Genomic DNA, 22658 nt, shown 5'->3' with positions numbered 1-22658 from the left:
ATGCCCCCGACTGCACAGCCCACCCCTCCTGTGCGTCATGGACCCTGCCAGTAGCCATCTCATTGTGGACCCGATCAGCGACCGCCCCCAGCCAACCCCACGCCTGCGCCGCGCGGCAGCCAACCAACCCCGGGGGAACCAAGCCAATCGCACTGCAGTGTGCCAGGCCCGCTCAATCGCCGCTATTGTCCCGGCACCCCCCACGTGCGGCCAGTGGGTGCCGCCTTCTTCCTCCCCTCAGACCACGTGCGACCTGTGAGCACCGCCACCTTGCTTGCCTCAGAACCAATGGGCGCCGCCATCTTTCCTGCCCCAGGAAACGTGCGGCCCGAGGGCGCCGCCATCTTGCTTGCCCCAGGACATGTGTGACCCGTGGGCACCGCCATCTTTCCCACCTCAGGACCCCTGCCTGTCGGGCACCTCATCTGGCCGCTCATCGCTTGCAACCGCCGACGACCAGTCTCGACTGTACAACCTCGCGACTGCGTCAACAAAGGTGAAGGTCGACGGGCACGAGATATCCTGCCTTCTGGACTCCGGGAGCACTGAGAGCTTCATCCACCCGATACGGTAAGGCGCTGCTCCCTCGCTGTACACCCTGCGAACCAAAGAATCTCCCTGGCCTCCGGATCCCACTCCGTGGCGATCCGGGGGTACTGCATCGCCACCCTCACGATCCAGGGCGTATTCAGCGGCTTCCAGCTCTACGTCCTCCCCAACCTCTGCGCTGCCTTGCTGCTCGGCCTGGACTTCCAGTGCAACCTCCAGAGCCGAACCCTAAAATTTGGTGGGCCCCACCACCCCTTTCTGTTTGCGGTCTCGTGACCCTTAAGGTCGACCTGCCTTCCCTTTTTGAAAACCTCACTCCGGATTGCAAACCCGTCGCCACCAGGAGCAGATGGTACAGCACCCAGGACAGGACCTTCATCAGGTCTCAGGTCCAGCGGCTGCTGTGGGAAGGTATCATCGAGGCCAGCAACAGCCCCTGGAGAGCCCAAGTGGTAGCGGTGAAAACCGGGGAGAAAAACAGGATGATCGTTGACTACAGTCAGACTATCAATTGGTGCACACAGTTCGACGCGTATCCCACGCATATTTGATATGGTCAATCAGATTGCACAGTACCAGGTCTTCTCGACAGTGGACCTGAAATCTTCCTACCGCCAGCTCCCCATCCGCCCATACACTGCGTTTACCATTTCCTTAGGGTTCCCTTCGGCGTCACCAACGGGGTCTCGGTCTTCCAACGGGAGATGGACCGAATGGCTGACCGGTACGGACCTCGGGCCACTTTTCCGTACCTGGACAATGTCACCATCTGCGGCCACGACCAGCAGGACCATGATGCCAACCTTTCCAAATTTCTCCACCCTGCCACTCACCTCAACCTCACGTATCACAAGGTAAAGTGCGTGTTCAGCACGAACCGATTTGCCATCCTCAGCTATGTGGTCCAGAACGGAGTTCTGAGGCCCGACCCCGATTGCATGCACCCACTCATGGAACTCCCCCTCCCCCACTGCCCCAAGGCTCTCAAACGATGCCTGGGCTTCTTTTCATATTATGTCAAGTGGGTCCCAAACTATGTGGACAAGGCACGCTCACTCATTCAATCCACCGTTTTTCCCCTGACGGCCGAGGCCACCAGGCCTTGAACCATATCAAGGCCGATATCGCCAAGGCCGTGATGCACGCGGTCGACAAGACGCTCCCCTTCCAGGTCGAGAGCGATGCATCAGACGTCGCTCTGGCCGCCACCCTCAACCAGGCAGGCAGGCCCGTGGCATTCTTTTCCCGCACATTTCATGCCTCCGGAATTCGGCACTCCTCCGTCGAAAAGGAGGCCCAAGCAATCGTTGAAGCTGTGCGGCCTTGGAGGCATTACCTGGCCGGCAGGAGATTCACTCTGCTCACTGACCAACAGTCGGTTGCCTTCATGTTCAACATCACACAGCGGGGCAAGATCAAAAATGATAAAATCTTGAGGTAGAGGATCGATCTCTCCACCTACAACTATGAGATTTTGTATCGCCCCAGAAAGCTCAACGAGCCCCCAGATGCCCTATCCTGAGGTACATGTGCCAGTGCACAAGTGGACCGACTCCGGATCCTGCACCCAGGGGTCACCCCTTTTTACCACTTCATCAAAGCCCGCAATCTGCCCTACTCCATCGAGGAAGTCAGGGCGATCACCAGAGACTACCAGGCCTGCGCGCAGTGTAAACTGCCTTCTACCGGCCAGACCGTGCGCACCTGGTGAAGGCCTCCCGCCCCTTTGAACGCCTCAGCGTGGACTTCAAAGGGCCCCTCCCCTCCACCGACGGCAACAGGTACTTCCTCAGTGTGGTCGATGAATATTTCTGATTCCCCTTTGCAGTTCATGCCGCGACATGATGTCTGCCACCGTCATCAAAGCCCTCAACACCATCTTCGCTCTGTTCGACTTCCCCGCCTACGTCCACAGCGACCGGGGATCCTCATTCATGAGCGATGAGCTGCGCCAGTTCCTGCTCAACAGGGGCATTGCCTCGAGCAAATTGACCAGCTACAACCCCAGGGGAAACGGGAAGGTGGAGAGGGAGAATGGGGCGGTCTGGAGGGCCGTCCAGCTGGCCCTACAGTCCAGAAATCTCCTGGCCTCCCGCTGGCAGGAGGTCCTCTCCGACGCACTCCACTCCATTCGGTCGCTCCTGTGCACCGCGACTAATGAAACCCCCCATGAACGTCTCTTTGCCTTCCCCAGGAAGTCCACCTCCAGGGTTTCGCTCCCAACGTGACTGGCAGCTCCAGGACTCGTTCTCCTCCATAGACACGTGCGACTCCACAAGGCGGACCCATTGGTTGAGAAGGTACAGCTACTCCACGCCAACCCGCAGTACGCTTACGTCGCGTGCCCCGACAGCCACCAAGACACAGTCTCCCTCAGGGACCTGGCACCAGCTGGTTCCCCACACACCTTCCCCTCTGCCTCGGAGCCACCCTCCCTTTGCCTGGCGCACCCCACCACAGCCCCTGCTCCGGGACAATCTGCCCTTCCTTTGTTCCCACTTGGGGATGAAGAGGATTTTGACACACTCCCGGAGTGACCGAAGACCAAGCCGCTTGAGTCGGCACCAGCACTGCGACGCTCTCGACGGCAGATCAAGGCACCGGACCGCCTGAATTTGTAATATTCTCTGTGATTTTAAACACAAGTTTCTGTATATAGTTCTCCACCACCCCCGCTGGACTCATTTTTAACAGGGGGTGAATGTGGTAGTTGTGGTGAATGAGATTCACACAGTATTATAATCTGTATATATGTATCAATATTGTAAGTGCAGTTGCACTACCTGACCACAAGGGGGAGTAGCCCTGGGAGCACTCGAGAGTTTGTACTGGGCTCCTCCCTTGGCTCCACCCAGGACTCCTCCCCCTGGAGCTGCTGTATAAAGATCCGTGCCACAGGGTCAGCCAGCCAGTTCACCGAAAGTTCAACGGCTAACAGGCTAGCTCTGTTGTAAGTATATTAAAACCGCTATTCTAATCCTACAAGCACGTGTCCGTAGAATTGTTGGTTCCAACAGTAGTCACCACATGTATATATATGTGCTTTATGGTAAAGCCCCTGTACTACAGGTACGGGGGTAGATCCCTGCCTGCTGGCTCCGCCCAGTCGGCAGAGTATAAATATGCGTGCTCCCCGTACAGCAGCCATTTCGTCAGCTGCTGTAGGAGGCCACACTTTTCTGTGTAATAAAGCCTCGATTGCATTCTACTCTTGTCTTGTCGTAATTGATAGTCTATCACCAATCTGTCTGTATATAGTTTTCCACCACCCCCGCTGGACTCATTTTTAACAGGGGTGTGAATATGGTAGTCACCACTGTTGTATTATAATGTATATATGGGTATTACGGTAAGGCCCCTGTACTACAGGTACAGGGGCAGATCCCTGCCTGCTGGCTCTGCCAGTAGGCGGAGTATAAATGTGTGTGCTCTCCGAACAGCAGCCATTGCGCCAGCTGCTGTAGGAGGCCACACATCTCTGTGTAATAAAGCCTCGATTACATTCTACTCTCGTCTCGGCGTAAATGATAGTGCATCATGTCTTAGAAGTGTACCAATGTTCATCTCAATCAATTACTTTGGGTGCAGTTGCAATTTTTTGTAAGCAATAGAAGTTTAATAGAAGTTGTGGGCACAGCAACGCCACACAAATAACAATGAGATTTTTTTAAATGTTTATCTGGTTTTGGTAGTATTGATTGAAGTAGGAATATTGGGCCTCGGCTTAATGTTTTAGTATAAGAACTAAGGGCAGAATTTTATGGAAAAAAACCACCAAAGTGTCATTTTTCAGCCTGAAAATTGGTGTGATTGCTGCAGGCCCCGGCGGCGTGAGTCGGATGGCAATTTCCATACACTTAGAAAAAACAAATTTCCCCACATGAAAAATGTTGCACCTCTGATTTATCCACCCGAGAGACATCGGAGCACTTCAACGAAGGGGGCGTTACATTTAAATTGCTCCACAGCACTTGCTGACATTCAAGCCAGGAGGATGGCAGTACGGAAATCTGCTCCTCGTTTCATGGAGGGGGCCGTCATCTGTATGCTGGAGGCCATGGAGAAGAGGCAGACAACAATATATCCTTGGGCTGGCAGGAGACCTTTCAGCAAGCTGACAAATCCTGCCGAGGAGACGTAGCAGCACTGATCAGTGCCAGTAGCCTGCACAAGAGGGCAGAAGGGCAGAGTAGCAAGAAGATGAATGACCTACTCTGTTCTGCCAGGGTAAGTGCTCCTGTTCTCCTCTCTGCACTCCACCTTGATGTAAACGCTCAGAATGTCACCTCGAACACACATGCTGCCACCTCACAGACCCCCAGCAACCGACCTCCCACAAGCTTCCTCACAATCCCCAGTACTTCACATCACAATCCCTCCCTACTTAAATAAAATAACCATGAACAGCGTGTAGAATAAATAAAAATACTAAAACATTTACGCAAAGTCTTGCATTTGAATCTAGACATGCAGTACCCACACGTGCCAGATATCATCGATATCTGACCCCAAGGCAGCTTGCCATCATCCCCATTTGTGTTCCTGCAGGACAAGCTTGCCCACAATTGCCACGAGTGAGAGAAGATAGGTGGTGGGATGCGCGAGCTGACTCCTTTCAAGGAGAGAGCCCTAGGGCTCACAGGGGAGCAGAAGGAGCAGGCCTGTGCTGAGAGCGAGGTGGGTCTGCGAGAGAAAAGTGAGGAGCCACTGCACCTTCACCCAGATGACTAAACTCAAATGAGTCCAGCGTACTCCAAATCCTTGACCAGGCCATGTACTAATACTATATTCCTTTCCTTGTAGGAATATCACCTGAACAGCCTGGCCCATGCACCAGCGGTGTCCCACCATCCACCCTCGACATGACCTTAGAGAAGATGTCCAAGGAGGACACTGGAGAAGGATCACGAGTATCACTCACGCCATCCAGCATCGCAGAGGCACACACTTTGGTGGGCAACCTTAGCAGGCACAGGCTTCGGTGTCACCATCTGATGAGGACCACACTCCTGTGACGCACATCAAGTGGTGGCAGGAATGTCCCAGGAGTCAGAGGTCACCTAGATCCCACAATACAGCTGCACCCCAGCCAGGTGCAGTGCCTCTGGATACGTTTGCCCCTCAGCTGCTTGAGATGCAAAGGCAGAGCCGGGAATAACAGGAGAGGGGTTTCAGCCGAATGGAGGAGTCCCAAATCCTTCTAAGGCGATGGCTGCCAATGTGTGGCACCCAGGTCGACACTGCAAGGGTGGCATCTACAGTGGAAAGCCTGGGGCAAGAGTTCAGATCTATGATGGGAGACCTCCAAAGCATGGCTCATTCCCTGAGGACAATGGCTGAGCGATTCGACTGTAGGATTCAGACAATGGTAGCCTTCAGGACTGGCAGTGCCAGATGACGTTGAGGCCTCTGGAGCTCAGTCCAGTTGCCCCTGCATCCCATAGAGTAACCCAAGGCCCCACGAGCACCTGGAGGGAGGAGAATCCACAGGAGCACATTCCAGGGTCTTCCACTGAGGACACCCTGAGAGTGACAAGCCAAATTGAATCCCCCCTTCCTGAGACTGGCACAACTTAAGTACAGAGGGCAGAACAGGGTGACGTGACAACACCAGTGTCACTTGAAAGTAGGCCGGGACCCTCCAGATTACAGCCCTCCACAGGACGCCCGCCAAGGACATCTCAGGCAACATGAGAACATAGGAACTATGAGCAGGAATAGGTCATGTGGCCCTTCGAGACTGCTCCGCCATTGAATGAGATCATGGCAGATCTTTTGTGGACTCAGCTCCACTTTCCAGCCCGAATGCCATAACCCTTTATACTCCAAAAACTATCTATCTTTATTTTGAAAACATTTAATGAAGGAGCCTCAACTGCTTCACTGGGCAGGGAATTCCATAGATTCATAACCCTTTGGGTGAAGATGTTCCGCCTGAGATCAGTCCTAAATCTACTTCCCTTTATTTTGAGGCTATTCCCCCTATTTCTGCTTTCACCCGCCAGTGGAAACAACCTGCCCGCATCTATCCTATCTATTCCCTTCATAATTTTATATGTTTCCATATGATCCCCCCTGCGTCCTTCTAAATTCCAATGAGTACAGTCTCAGTCTACTCAACCTCTCCTCATAATCCAACCCCCTCAGCTCTGGGATTAACCTAGTGAATTTCCTCTGCACACCCTCCAGCGCCAGTACGTCCTTTTTCAGGTAAGGAGACCAAAACTGAACACAATACTCCAGGTGTGGCCTCACTAACACCTTATACAGTTGCAGCATAATCTCCCCAGTCTTAAACTCCATCTCTCTAGCAATGAAGGACAAAACGCCATTCGCCTTCTTAATCACCTGTTGCACCTGTAAACCAACATTTTGCGACTCATGGAAGTCAGCAGGCCAACTTCCACCTCTGATGTGCATCCTGGAAACACACCTAGATGTAGTGGGAGAGTACGTGGGTCTAAGGAATTGTAGCAGAGCTTGCGCATGGGTGAAGTTAGACACAGATAGTTGGGCACAATGTCAGCTGTCAAACTTGAAAATGTCATGGGATTAAATGTTATTGTTCATAACCACCTTAACGCCTCCAATTCGTTAACCCTCCTTCCAGTGGCATTGCGCTTCTCCCCATCGAGACACAGTTGTTCTCACGGGCCTTCAATTTCTGCCAGACTGTTAGTGTGAATGTTTCAATCGCAGTGATAGGACTCAGGAATGATTCAATTGCAGTAAAATGGCCAACGGCTGAATCTTAGGCTGGTTACAGAACTGGATACTTTAAATTAAGAATTGGACACTTTAGATTAAAGCCACTGTTAGAACCACAGACAGGCCTTAGCCTGATGGGTAGTCAAACGCCAAACTCTTTTTTTTAAAATTTAGAATGTCCAATTCATTTTTTTCCAATTAAGGGGCAATTTAGTGTGGCCAATCAACCAACCCTGCACATCTTTTGGGTTGTTGGGGCGAAACCCACGCAAACACGAGGAGAATGTGTAAACTCCACACGGACAGTGACCCAGAGCCGGGATCGAACCTGGGACCTCGGCGATGTGAGGCAACCATGCTAACCACTTGCGCCGCTGTGCTGCCCTAAACAGCCAAACGTGAACACACTGGATAGAGACAGACAGCCAGGGCACGTATGCGCTTGGAAGATAATCGGCCTCATTCAAATGGATCAATTGTTGTGCATTGCCCAGATGAAGCCAAACTTTCTGGCACCTGGATTACCTTTTATAGGTGGCATGGTGACACAATGGTTATCACTGTTGCTTCACAGCACCAAAATGTTGAACTGGAGCGAGGTATTCGGTTTGGAGGTCAGGTCTCTCAAAGTAATTGGAAGGGATCATATATCAAGCTGAATTACTTATACTAGTCATTGTCAGGAGACTAGAGAACCACTGATATTGTTTTCCTTTCCATCAAGACTATGGGAATATCTTGGATGGACCTCTTCAAATAGAGTTAAAACATTCTTGATCATAGTAGACTACATATATATATATATATATATGATTTAGCGTTATGCTACCTGTAGTATAAGGGGTTAATTCTAACTGTAATATGCTAATGAGACACAAGTATATGTCATCACAGAAGTGATGCAATATCACATGATCTTGCTTTCTCTTTTTCGAAAAGGTATTTTATTGACATGTTATAGTTTACAGAAAGAGATCATGTTTATTTATGTATGTATGTATAGCTCCTTCCCCCCCCCCCCCCCCTCTTCCACCGGTCGGGTAACCCTGCCCTCCCTCTCCTCCCCTTCCCCTCTTTTCCTTTGGTGCCTTGGTTTGTTTACATTTTGGTCAGGCTTAATTTATTTACTTGTGCCAGCCCCGGCTGGTTCTATTTGTTTGCCGGTTAGAATGGATTTTCCAACCTGGGGTGGGGGTGGGGGGGTATAAACCCTCCCTCGCCAGACATGCACTGCGGTACCCCGCCCTTCACCCGTACCACCTGGCACTAGCTCTATTGCTCGTGTGGTGGCCCTTATCCTGGCAGCGGCCCTCATCCCGGTATGTTAGCCAGAGTCTGGCTGGGTACAGCATCAATTATGCCCTGTTAAATTCTGCCTGGCGCTTTGCCAGGACTGCCCCAATGTTCAGGATGAGGGGATGTTTTAGTCTGTTTTCTGCGAGCTAATTTCGACTAAATGTGCATATTTTCTTGTCCTTCAGAGGAGAGCCATCTCACGTGCGACTGTTCAGCACATCCCCGTCACCAGAAGTATTCTTACTTTCTCTTGTCGACCTCATTGAAAGATGTAGACACAGTAAGAGATGTTCCAATAAAGTTAATCTTTTATTTTCCTCAGGAGACTCTGTAAATATTCTGTATTAGCACAACGAGACCACGAATATTATAGCACTTAGCATTTTTGGCTCAGATTCTTCCATCCCAAATTGGGAAAAATGGAGGTGGGTCTTTTATCCTGCCTCCTTTGCCATTTTGGCTTACTTAATTGGACCACAGACCTGTCTCCATGCCAATTGAGACACTGATGCACAAAATATCCTGTTTGCCAGCAGCTAGTGAGGGAGGTGAGTTTGTGACCTGGAGTGGAACCACCTCCAATTCCCACCTCTGATGGGATAATCCAGCCAAACATTAAATTATAGGGAAATGTTACACAAACCATGGCTATTTTACTTGGGCCAGGATTTATCGCTCCCGATCGTGTTGGGCGGGTTATGTGACGAGAGCGTAAAATCACGCGAGAGCATTCCAATCATGTTTCAAGCCGACATAATATGAACCGATTGTCGCTTCCCCCTGCCGGTGAGGGGGCACATTTCCCAAGTTCAACATTGGGAACGTCACTTGAGTGCATTAACATCTAATTATCCAGTCTCTACATCTGAATCATACCCCCATCAGAAAATCCATCCACGTTGGCATGATGTCAGAACGGCATGAATCACAATGGCCTCCCAAGGTGTGCACCTAGCTAGCAGACCTCCCAGGGAAGCTCAGGTGAGTACATCACCCGGGGGGAAAGAGATGTGGGGCAATGCCTGGTTACTGCCTGGACAATACAAGGGGGCAGTGTTAGGGGAAGTGCCATGGGCAGTGCCAGAAGGGTTCCCAGTGAACTCAGTGCTGGAGTGGCCTTTAAAAATGGCACCCTTGAGGGGCTAAGATGCTGGTGGGGTGGACAAATCAGAGTCTGCCCACCAGTATTATGTTGTGGGACCTGCCCGTTTAAATATTTTACTGTAAGTCCTGCACTATATGATGGAGAAGCCACCATTGCTATCGCTTCAACATCGCTTTTCCCGCCTATTGGCCTTTGCTGAATTCTGAGAAAATTCAGCCCTTAGACTTTAGATGGTTGATGGAAAATTTCAAAATATTAAGGGGACATATAGAAAGTATGGATAGAAATTATTTTCCCTGGTTAGAAAGTTCAGTAAACTAAAAGTAAAGTAGGTAAGCAAGTTAAGTAGAAGGTTTAGGACTGGGGCATAGCCTAAGAATTAATACCAGATCTTTCAGAAGTAAAATTATAAATCACTTCTACAGAACAAGGATGGTAAAATTTGCAATTCTCTACTTGAAATGGCAACTGATGCTAGTTCAATGGTTAATTTTAAAACTGAGATTGACAGATAGTTGGTAGTCAAAAGTATTGAGGGATATGGGGCAAAGGTGTGTATAAAGGTGCAAATTTGGTTGCAGATCATCCATGATCCCATTTAATGGCTGAAGAGGCTAAATGGCCTACTCCTGATCCTGTGTTCTTATGAATCAAAAAAAACCGTTCAGCAATAATTCAGCAACAACAAATGGCTAACAATAAAAGTGACTTTTTATCATGCTTGCTGTACTTGATCTATATGTTCAATTGATTGTAACTTCTGGAGTTGAATGTACATTCACTTAAATTTAGATGGCTAATAAGGCAGAGAGAAATCAATGATCAAATTTGACATTATTTACTCCTCCCTAGAGAAAGCGAATAGTCAACTACATAACACCATGAAAATGTTAATCAATTTTTACAACTCTTAATCACTCACCAAAGAAAGATTCTGGGCCTGTTTAAAAGGTAATTTAGCTGGAGAATAAGGTAGGAAAAATGGAGTACATTTAGACAGTTGAACAAGAAAGAAACTAATTTAAATTAATAGAAACTTTCTGAAGAAGCTGAGAAATGACACTCTACAAACTCTGTTAATTGGCCTTCCAGCTAAGACAACCAGTGAGATCCTGAAATTGAAATGCCTGCTGCTCATTCACTTAATTAAGGAGGTTCAAATTGAGTGGTAAACAAGCACAGTGTATGGCTGGGGAAAGAATGTGTACAGCTCTGATTCAGAAGGTAATATGTGACCAAGAGCAGATCAAACCCATGTGGTTATAATGAGGGTTATGGTGGCATATGTTCATGTTACTGGACAACTAATTCAGAGGCTTGGACTAATGATCTGAGACATTGAGTTCAAATGGCAGCTGGGGAACACTAATTTAATAACAAATAAAATCTGAAATTAAAAACTAGCATCAATAATAGTCACCAAAGAACTACTGGGTTGTCATACAAAGACATCTGGGGCGGAATTCTCCGACCCTCCGCAGGGTTGGGGAATCGCCTGGGGCCGGCGTAAATCCCGCCCCCACCGTGGCCAGAATTCTCAGCCATCCGGGAATTGGCGGGAGCGGGAATCATGTCTCGCTGATCGGCGTGCCCCCCGCGGCGATTCTCCGGCCCGCGATGGGTCAAAGTCCCGCCGCTGACAGGCCAATCCCGCTGACGATTGGCAGCGCGAGCGGGCCCCCGTAGTCCTGGGGGGGCGCGGGGTGATCGGACCCCGGGGGGGTGCCCCCACGGTGACCTGGCCCGTGATGGGGGCCCACCAATCGGCGGGTGGGCCAGTGCCGTGGGGGCACTCTTTTTCTTCCGCCACCGCCTCCATCATGGCGGAGGCGGAAGAGACCCCCCCTACCGCGCAAGCGCTGGTGGTGACGTCAGCGGCCGCTGACGCACCGGCGCATGCGCGGACCGGCGAAGGCCTTTCGGCCAGCCCCGACGCCGGGCGGCATTGCGCCAAAGGCCGTTGGCTCCGGTTTTGGCGCCATCGGCAGAGCGGAAACCACTCTGGCGCGGGGCTAGCCAGAATTCCGCACCTTTGGGGAGGCCCGACGCCGGCGTGGTTGGCGCCACTCCGCTAGGCCGGGACCCTCCGCCCCGCCGGGTAGGGGAGAATCCCGGCCCTGGTTTATGAGTGTCCTTTAAGGAATTTAGTCAGCCATCCTTGGCCAGTTTGTGATTCTAGACTCACATGTGACTGTTAACTACCTTCTGAAATGCCTTAAGCAAGTCATTTAGTTGTATTCAAGAAGATGGCTCACCACCATCTTCTCAAGAGCAAGCAGGGAAAGGCAATACATTTTAACATCAACCATACCCACATCCTGTGAATGAATATCATAACAAATTTTGGTTTAGTGCTGGGAGACATAAAGGATTTTGTACACTTGAGAGATAACTTTCAGTTTTGAATTTCTGTGATATTCTAGTATCAAGTTTTGGCTTTTTGCCATCAGTTTCTACACAAAACTCCTTTCAAGGTTTGTTGACATGAGGGAATTATGGCAAGCATATTCATTCAATCAGGATGTTTCTTAACATCAATTGATTGGTTTCCTCATCTTGCTGCGACATGATCCAACCGAGAACTATTATTGTACTTAGGATTTGTTATGTGGAAAGAGCTAAGAAATGTTGTTAGTTACCTTTTACAGGTTCATATTCTTAATTGGACCATGCAGAGAGGGGATCAGTTCCTGGACATATACCCTCACTTCTATTATAAATAGAAACTCAAGAAGCAACAAGTAGCATTTAGAGAGGGTGACTATTGTTGATTCTTTGCTTTTGATTGTGGCTCCTGAGTTTGTTGCAGTAAAAAATTTACTTTCTACATTATAGAATAATCTCACTCTAGCAGCACATTTTTCATGACTGATCCTCTTTTAATCCCTCCCTATGATGCAGATCTTCCAGGTTCTATCCATCTGCACCCCGACGTCAGCTGTAAGGGGGGGAGAGAGATATCCAACATAGCAGAACGAAGTATGAGAATTAAGTAGTAGACTACCCAGCCTATTTTTCTTAATTCATGGTGTGGTGGAGAAGATTCCTGTCCTCTATATTTATGACAGACTGAACACAAGGTCAGAATTTATGGTATCGGTCAATAATCTGAGGTAATAATAATAATAATCGCTTATTGTCACAAGTAGGCTTCAAATGAAGTTACTGTGAAAAGCTCCTAGTCAGCACATTCCGGCGTCTGTTCTGGTAGGCTGGTACGGGAATTGAACCCGCGCTGCTCGCCTTGTTCTGCATTACAAGCCAGCTGTTCAGCCCACTGTGCTAGGTACAGACTGACTGTGGTATCCTGACCAGGTAACAAGCAATGATCAGGTAACAAGCAATGACTAACGCACAGCTAAGTTCAGATACACTTTCTATAATAAAAAACTCAGTATATATCAGCTGAGGAAGATGTTACATTAGTTTTCACAAGGCCCACAGAGTACCTGATTCTCTATATATTGCTAAACAGCTGTTATAACCTCATTGAATTCTTACCCATTTGCAGATATTGCCTATGGCAGGGTTCCCCAAACTAGGTTATCTCAGGGGTTCCATGGCAGACCAGGTTCATATGTAACATTTTTAAATGCTGAAGAGCCATTTGTCCAATCAGAGGCTGGCTTCTGATATCAGGGCAAGCCCTGACAGCGCATTAATGGGGAGAGTTGACCTCGGAGCGAGGTTGGAGCCAGCCCCGGAGCAGGAGCGAGGTTGGAGTCGGCCTCGGAGCAGGAGCGAGGTTGGAGCTGGCCTCGGAGCAGGAGCGACGTTGCAGCCGAGCTTGGAGCGAGGTTGCAGCCGGCCTCGGAACAGGAGCGAGGTTGGAGCTGGCCTCGGAGCAGGAGCGAGATTGGAGTCGGCCTCGGAGCAGGAGCGACGTTGGAGCCGAGCTTGGAGCGAGGTTGCAGCCGGCTTCGGAACAGGAACGAGGTTGGACCCGAGCTCGGAGCAGGAGCGAGGTTGGAGCCGAGCTTGGAGCAGGAGCGAGGTTGGAGCCGGACTTGGAGCAGGAGCGAGGTTGGACCCGAGCTCGGAGCAGGAGCGAGATTGGAGCCAGACTTGGAGCAGGAGCGAGGTTGGAGCCGAGCTTGGAGCGAGGTTGCAGCCGGCCCTGGAGCAGGAGCGAGGTTGGAGTCGGCCTCGGAGCAGGAGCGACGTTGGAGCCGAGCTTGAAGCGAGGTTGGAGCCGGACTTGGAGCAGGAGCGAGGTTGGAGCCGGCCTCGGAACAGGAGCGAGGTTGGAGCTGGCCTCGGAGCATGAGCGAGGTTGGAGCCGGACTTGGAGCAGGAGCGAGGTTGGAGGCGAGCTTGGAGTCGGCTTCGGAGCAGGAGCGGGGTTGGAGCCGAGCTTGGAGCAGGAGCGAGGTTGGAGCCGGACTTGGAGCAGGAGCGAGGTTGGAGCCGGCCTCGGAACAGGAGCGAGGTTGGAGCTGGCCTCGGAGCAGGAGCGAGGTTGGAGCCGAGCTTGGAGCAGGAGCGAGGTTGGAGCCGGACTTGGAGCAGGAGCGAGGTTGGACCCGAGCTCGGAACAGGAGCGAGGTTGGAGTCGGCCTCGGAGCAGGAGCGACGTTGGAGCCAAGCTTGGAGCGAGGTTGGAGCCGGACTCGGAGCAGGAGCGAGGTTGCAGCCGGCCTCGGAACATGAGCGAGGTTGGAGCTGGCCTCGGAGCAGGAACGAGGTTGGAGCCGAGCTTGGAGCAGGAGCGAGGTTGGAGCCGGATTTGGAGCAGGAGCGAGGTTGGACCCGAGCTCGGAGCAGGAGCGAGGTTGGAGCCGGACTTGGAGCAGGAGCGAGGTTGGAGCCGAGCTTGGAGCGAGGTTGCAGCCGGCCCCGAGCAGGAGCGAGGTTCGAGTCAGCCTCGGAACAGGAGCGACGGTGGAGCCGAGCTTGGAGCGAGGTTGGAGCCGGACTCGGAACAGGAGCGAGGTTGGAGCTGGCCTCGGAGCAGGAGCGAGGTTGGAGCCGGCCTCGGAGCAGGAGCGAGGTTGGAGCCGGCCTCGGAGCAGGAGCGTGGTTGGAGCCGGCCTCGAGGCGAGACTGGAGGCAGCCTCGGAGCAGGAGCGAGGTTGGAGCCGAGCTTGGAGCAGGAACGAGGTTGGAGCCGGACTTGGAGCAGGAGCGAGGTTGGAGCCGAGCTTGGAGCAGGAACGAGGTTGGAGCCGGACTTGGAGCAGGAGCGAGGTTGGAGCCGAGCTTGGAGCGAGGTTGCAGCCGGCCCCGGAGCAGGAGCGAGGTTGGAGTCAGCCGCGGACCAGGAGCGAGGTTGGAGCCGGCCTCGGAACAGGAGCGAGGTTGGAGCTGGCCTCGGAGCAGGAGCGAGGTTGGAGAAGAGCTTGGAGCAGGAGCGAGGTTGGAGGAGGCCTCGGAGCAGGAGCGAGGTTGGAGCCGGACTCGGAGCAGGAGCGAGGTTGGAGCCGGACACGGAGCAGTAGCGACGTTGGAGCCGGACTCGGAGCAGGAGCGACGTTGGAGCCGGATTCGGAGCAGGAGCGACGTTGGAGTCGGCCTCGGAGTGAGGTTGCAGCCGGCCTCAGAGCAGGAGTGAGACTGGAGCCAGACTCGAAGCAGGACCGAGGTTCGAGCCGGACTCGGATCGAGGTTGAAGCCGGCTTCGGAGCAGGAGCGAGGTTGGAGCCGGACCCGGAGCAGGACCGAGGTTCGAGCTGGACTCGGATCGAGGTTGAAGCCGGCCTCGGAGGAGGAGCGAGGTTGGAGTCGGCCTCGGAGCAGGAGCGAGGTTGGAGCCGAGCTTGGAGCAGGAGCGAGGTTGGAGCCGGACCCGGAGCAGGAGCGAGGTTGGAGCTGGCCTCGGAGCAGGAGCGAGGTTGGAGCCGAACCCGTAGCAGGAGCGAGGTTGGAGCCGGACTTGGAGCAGGAGCGAGGTTGGAGCTGAGCTTGGAGCAGGAGCGAGGTTGGAGCCGGACTCGGAGCAGGAGCGAGGTTGGAGCTGAGCTTGGAGCAGGAGCGAGGTTGGAGCCGGACTTGGAGCAGGAGCGAGGTTGGAGCCGGACTTGGAGCAGGAGCGAGGTTGGAGCCGGACTTGGAGCAGGAGCGAGGTTGGAGCTGAGCTTGGAGCAGGAGCGAGGTTGGAGCCGGCCTCGGAGCAGGAGCGAGGTTGGAGCCGGACTCGGAGCAGGAGCGAGGTTGGAGCTGACTTGGAGCAGGAGTGTGGTTGGAGCTGACTTGGAGCAGGAGTGTGGGTGGAGCCAAGCTTGGAGAAGGAGCGAGGTTGGAGCCAAGCTTGGAGCAGGAGTGAGGTTGGAGCCGGCCTCGGAGCAGGGGCGAGGTTGGAGCCGAGCTTGGAGCGAGGTAGGAGCCGGCCTCGGAGCAGGAGTGAGGTCGGAGCCGACCTTGGAGCAGGAGCGACGTTGGAGCCGGACTCGGAGCAGGAGCGATGTTGGAGCAGGACTCGGAGCAGGAGCGACGTTGCAGCCGGCCTCGGAGCGAGGTTGCAGCCGGCCTCGGAGCAGGAGCGAGGTTGGAGCCGGACTCGGAGCAGGAGCGAGGTTGGAGCTGAGCTTGGAGCAGGAGCGAGGTTGGAGGCGGACTCGGAGCAGGAGTGAAGTTGGAGCCGGACCCGGAGCAGGAGCGAGGTTGGAGCCGGACTTGGAGCAGGAGCGAGGTTGGAGCCGTGCTTGGAGCAGGAGCGAGGTTGGAGCCGGACTTGGAGCAGGAGCGAGGTTGGAGCAGGACAGAGGTTGGAGCCGGCCTCGGAGCAGGAGGGAGGTTGGAGCCGGACTCGGAGCAGGAGCGAGGTTGGAGCTGAGCTTGGAGCAGGAGCGAGGTTGGAGCTGAGCTTGGAGCAGGAGCGAGGTTGGAGCCGGACTCGGAGCAGGAGCGAGGTTTGAGCCGAGCTTGGAGCAGGAGCGAGGTTGGAGCCGAGCTTGGAGCAGGAGTGATGTTGGAGCCGGCCTCGGAGCAGGAGTGATGTTGGAGCCGGCCTCGGAGCAGGAGTGATGTTGGAGCCGGCCTCGGAGCAGGAGTGATGTTGGAGCCGGCCTCGGAGCAGGAGCGAGGTTGGAGCCGGGCTCGGACCAGAAGCGAGGTTGCAGCCGGCCTTGGAGCAGGAGCGAGGTTGGAGCCGGACCCGGAGCAGGAGCGAGGTTGGAGCCAAGCTTGGAGCAGGAGCGAGGTTGCAGCCGGCCTCGGAGCAGGAGCGAGGTTGGAGCCGGACCCGGAGCAGGAGCGAGGTTGGAGCCGAGCTTGGAGCAGGAGCGAGGTTGGAGCCGTGCTTGGAGCAGGAGCGAGGTTGGAGCCGGCCTCGGAGCAGGAGTGATGTTGGAGCCGAGCTTGGAGCAGGAGTGATGTTGGAGCCGGCCTCGGAGCAGGAGTGATGTTGGAGCCGGCCTCGGAGCAGGAGTGATGTTGGAGCCGGGCTCGGAGCAGGAGCGAGGTTGGAGCCGGGCTCGGAGCAGGAGCGAGGTTGGAGCCGGGCTCGGACCAGAAGCGAGGTTGCAGCCGGCCTTGGAGCAGGAGCGAGGTTGGAGCCAAGCTTGGAGCAGGAGCGAGGTTGCAGCCGGCCTCGGAGCAGGAGCGAGGTTGGAGCCGGCCTCGGACCAGAAGCGAGGTTGGAGCCGGCCTCGGAGCAGGAGCGAGGTTGGAGCCGGACCCGGAGCAGGAGCGAGGTTGGAGCCGGACCCGGAGCAGGAGCGAGGTTGGAGCCAAGCTTGGAGCAGGAGCGAGGTTGGAGCCGAGCTTGGAGCAGGACAGAGGTTGGAGCCGGCCTCGGAGCAGGAGCGAGGTTGGAGCCGGACCCGGAGCAGGAGCGAGGTTGGAGCCGGACCCGGAGCAGGAGCGAGGTTGGAGCCAAGCTTGGAGCGAGGTTGGAGCTGGCCTCGGGGCGAGTTGGAGCCGGCTTGAGATTGGGTTAGAGTAAGACTTAAGTACTTCTTTTAATAATATAACATTTTAATTATAATAAAGTATACATAAGAAATTGAAAGCCTTCCATAAGTTAGGCTTTTGTATGTTTGTATCTATTGTGTGAAAACAATATATTTTCTTAGTTGAACTATTTATCGCATTATGAATGTTTCTTTGGGGTTCCATCAGTACTCATGGGAGGCCAGAAGGGTTCGGTGGCTTGGGGTTTGGGTAACCCTGACCTATGGCATTATACAACTGGACTGAAGCTCACATTCTGGAGTGCCTGAAAGTAGTTCAAAAGCTGAGCAACTTTGAAATGGAAGGGGTGAATATCTGTCATCCAGCACTTAAAGTTATAAAATGCATTGAGGACATTCTAATGTAAACAATTGCAGGCAGTTACAAAGGTCCAGATTGCAGTGTCTTTACTGTTAGCTGATCCTCAAGTTAGAATCTTGCCTTTTCACAACCCTAGTTTGGAACCTCCGACAAAATAAGTGGAACCTAGAGATTTGAATAAAGTTCAAAACATACCGGTGACCAGTTCTTAGATATTGAATTGCAATTTTCAACAAGTTGTATCTAAAATATAAAATCAGCATAATGTAGCAGCTGGCCACTTTAAAAGCCTGCTTTGATAATTATCTGCTATTTGGTAATGTTTGGCTCTCTTTTATAAAGTTTTGTTATAGTAAACAGAAAGGGTTAAAAAAAGGCAGTTGACATAGTTTGTATGGAGCTGTAGCACCACCTAGTGTTAGGGAGTATAAAAATCAAAAACCAAAATACTACAGAGCAGCGTTTTTCAAACTTTTTTCCACGGGACCCACCAGCTAACCTTCGGGACCCACACTGGCCTACCTTCACGACCAACACTGGCCGACCTTCGTGACCCACGGCAGCTGACCTTCGCAGTCCATGCCGGCTGACCTTTGCGATCCACGCCAAGTTTGCCTATCTTTAATGCATAAGGTCCTCACGATCTCACTCCAATAAGGTTCATAGGAGGAGAGGGTAATGCACAAGGTGCAGTGTTCAGCAAGTTCCTTTGTGCTGTCTTCACCTTCGTGAGAACAGAAAATCCAATATCACACATGTAGGTCATCATGAAGAGCAATAGCAACAAAATGCTGGTTTTACTCAGTACTCCTGGGAGATTCTACTCCAGAATGCTGACAGCCTCGTGGACCTTTGGCTGTCACAGGTCAGGTACAGCAGCTTAGTCTTTTCATTGGCATCAGCTGTAAATTAATAACTGACTCTGGGGTCTCAGCCTCAAAAGGAATTTTTCACCCACCACTTCTCTTCCAAAATCTGAAATTTCTCCTCTCATTTGGCAGTAGTTCCCATCTAGATTTTGAATTGCAATCCGTCACCACCTCCTTCACCACCACCTGGAATTCCGTTTTTAATCGCCTCCCTCATGATGGCCTGTTCTAATAAGCTTTTCCATCCGTCCTCTAGTGGGGAGGGAGAGGCCGACACCCGCGTTGGTTCCACGGATCTTCCCTGCGCTAGGTTAGTCGGGGTCTCCACCTCACCTCGTGGGTCTGTCGGTCCATCCGCCCATTGCTCTTGTCCTTCCTGCCTTCTCGTCAGCTGTTCGAGCTACCGTTTGCCGGCATCCTCTTCCTCACTGCTGGTCTTTGTCCCATCTAAGTTGGGAATGTTTTGGGTGGCTTTTTGAGCCAGAAATCTCCAAACATTCACTCTTTTGGTTCCAGTTGGGAGGAGAGCCACTTGATGTGTGTTCGCTCAACACATCACAACCACCGGAAGCCCGGGGGTCTTTTTTTTAAGCACCATATCGACTATCTTCAATGTGGATCTAGCGCCATGCCCATTAGTAGCTGTATTTAGCTGGAGCTAAGGATGGAGTGGATGATCTGGCATTCGCCTCATTGCTGGCCCGGTGATGGATTTTGCTGAGTTGGAGGCAGGCGACATCACCTGGCACTGCAGCATGGCTGGATGATTTGATGGAGCCCTTGTACCTTGAGAAGGTCAAATCCACGGTGATGGGGTTGATCGATGGGTTCTATTGTAGGTGGTGGTCATTCATATTGCACTGTAAGGATCTGTAAGGCCTTGTTAAGTGGACCAATTAACGTTGAACCGCATTGCCGGCCTCGCTGGGCCGAGCGCCTGGAAGCTCGTGGCAATTCCTGCTCGCTACTGCACTTGGAACTTTTTCCAGAGAATCGCGTCCATTGAGTATGTTGGATCTTGGAAAAGGATGCAATTAAAGTTTTTGAGATTCTGAATGGAATTAACAAAATTAATCCAGGCATACCTGTTCGTTAAGGTGGAGAGTTCAAACTCCATAAGGCATAAATTCAAAATTAGGAAGTGAGGAATACAAACAAAAGGATGTCATCCAGAATTTTATTATCCAAAACATAATAATGTTGAAGAATTGACTAAGATAGACCATTAAAGCAACCGGCAATCAGAAATGACTCTCTTCTGGATTATCATATACAAGAAAATGTATCAAGTTTGAAATTACTTTGAATCACAGAATTCCTACAGTGTAGAAGGAGGCCATTTGGCCCATCGAGTCTGCACCGACCATCTGAGAGAGCATCCTACCCAGGCCCACTTTCCCGCTGTAACTCTATAACCCCACCTAACCTGCACCGTCAAGACAAAGACGCACGGCATCATTTATATTTGTTCTTTTTTAATTAGAACTTCTTTAGAGTGATTTCTGACTTCCATTTTTTTTAAATAAATTTAGAGCACCCAATTCATATTTTCCAATTAAGGGACAATTTAGCGTAGCTAATCCACCTACCCTGCACATCTTTGGGTCGTGGGGGCGAAATACACGCAAGCACGGGGAGAATGTGCAAACTCCACACGGACAGGGACCCAGAGCCGGGATTAAACCTGGGACCTTGGTGCCGTGAGGCAGCAGTGCTAACCGCTGTGCTACCGTGCTGCCCTGATTTTTGACTTCCATAATGAATGCTCCAGATGCTAGCAGAAATTAAAAGCAAATGCCATGTGTAATATTTATGTTATTTGCAATAGAAGTTTACAAGAACAAATTGTACATTATTATTACCGTATATACTCGCGTATCCTTCGATCTCGCGTATCATGCGACCCCTAAATTTTCGTCCCAAAAACATGATTTTATGGTATACCTCATGTATCATGCAAGTCACTTTTTTGGAAATTAATTTTGGAAACTAAAACTTCCAAATGGTATAATTGTGTGTGGTTTCTGCAGAGTGGATTCTGCTGTGAAAGCTGTTCGCGATTCGAACAGCTTTCCAGCTGGCTTTACTAGCGTCGTTCAGCCACTTGCCGTTTCCATTCATAAAAACATGAATGGAAACGTCAAGTGGCTGAACATCTTCCCATCAGAATGCTGTGGTCAAAATCTGAAGAGTAGTATTCTGATGGGAAGATGTTCAGCCACTTGACGTTTCCATTCATGTTTTTATGAATGGAAACGGCAAGTGGCTGAACGACGCTAGTAAAGCCAGCTGGATGCTATGTGACTTATCTTGGCCAGCATTTCACACCCGCGATTTTTGTACCTCGCGTATCATGCGACCCCCGAAATTTAGGCTTCAAATTAGGTGCTCAAAAGTCGCATGTTACGCGAGTATATACGGTAATTACCAAATAGCTCAAAATGTTTAAATTATTATTTATGCATTCTTGTGCGCAAAGGAAGATCCACAGACAATATGACAATGCAAAGTAAATAAGACTATAGGAAATGTTGCTTTCTTCTTTCTATTTGTGATAATTTTAGGAGAGTTTGTTATTATACCCACCGTTAAACCAGGAGATAAACTGAAATTGCCAGATCTTCTCTTCTCTGTGCTTGTCCTCTTTTATAGAACCATAGAATTGCTACAGCACAGAAGGAGGTCATTCAGCCCATTGAGTCTGCACCAACCCTCTGAAAGAGAATCCTACCCAGGCCCACTCCCTCGCCCTATCAGCATAACCCCATAGCTTCGGACTTCGAGAGGAAACCGGAGCATCTGGTTCTTAAAAAACTTGAAATGAAATGAAATGAAAATTGAAATGAAAACTTCCCTCTTTTTTAAAAAGTTGACTGAAAATTTCAGGGTTTCTAAAAAACAAAATCTGCTCTTAATGGTCAATGAATTTTTCAAAGAAAGATATGAGGGGCGCGATTTTGTACCCATGTTCGCCGTCAGTGCAACTGGTGACGTGGGCGCAAAGTCTCGTGAGAATCAGAAAATGAGGTTTTCGTTGGGGAGATCTCGTTTTCCAATTTCCCCCACCCCTCGTCAGTAAGGGTGGGAACCTCATTTAAATAAATGTATTTGAAGGGATCCTTCCCATGTGTTCCCCCACCAAGGTAAGTAACCCCCTCACTGATGTGATGTCAACAGCTATTGAAAAACTGGATGCTGTCGCGGGGAACCCGCCGGGGGTGTGCAAAGATAAGTATAGTTCCCGGGGGGGACTGGGATATATCCAGGCAATGCTCTAGCATTTCCCCCTGGCACCCTGAGAATTCCAGCCTGGTTGCACCAACGTGGCACTGCCATAGGGCCTATGTCAAATGTGGGTGCTCTGGGGAGCCAGAGGAGGGGTTGCCCTCGTGCTTTTGTGTGTGGGGGGGGGGGGGGGGGTAGTTTCTTTTTAACGCAGATTGGTGCGCCCTGGTGCTCCGATCCCTTTGGAGGCAATGTTGCGAGCTCTATCAGGCTCTGCCCCACCAGTGTGACGATGGAAACTACGCAGCCAGATTCTCTGTGCACAGAATGCCAGTGAATCTGGAGAGAAAACCCAGTTGTGCAGATGAAGAATTATACACCGTTTCCTCGCCCCAGCCAGCACTCTGTGCATAGAGTGTAAAATTCCACCCATAGCATTTTTGATTAGCCCAGTGACACCTAAAGAGACAAACTATGAAAACCTCTGATATAATGTTCCAAGGGATATTTCATGGGAGGTTAAGCATCGCAAGGTTTAGATGTTTAAAAAAACCATTACACGTGCATTTGTTTTAAGTTAGCTGATGTTTGGCATGCACAAACCCGCCCAAAGACACAAATTACCATACATAGGGCGGGATTCTCCCGTACCCGGCCGGGGGGGGGGTCCCCGGCGGAACAGAGTGGCGTGAACC

General features: G+C 51.5%; 1 protein-coding gene across 2 annotated transcripts in view; it reads right to left on the bottom strand.

Annotated features, from left to right (window-relative positions):
• The window catches only part of nek10 (NIMA-related kinase 10), a 377347-nt gene that overhangs the window by 117989 nt on the left and 236700 nt on the right, over positions 1–22658 (bottom strand). The window lies entirely within an intron of this gene.

This window comes from Scyliorhinus canicula, chromosome 5 (genome assembly GCF_902713615.1).
Source record: "Scyliorhinus canicula chromosome 5, sScyCan1.1, whole genome shotgun sequence".
Taxonomy (NCBI): Eukaryota; Metazoa; Chordata; class Chondrichthyes; order Carcharhiniformes; family Scyliorhinidae; genus Scyliorhinus; species Scyliorhinus canicula.
The sequence above is the reverse complement of the archived record's forward strand: the minus strand, read 5'-3'. Positions and strand labels throughout refer to the sequence as shown.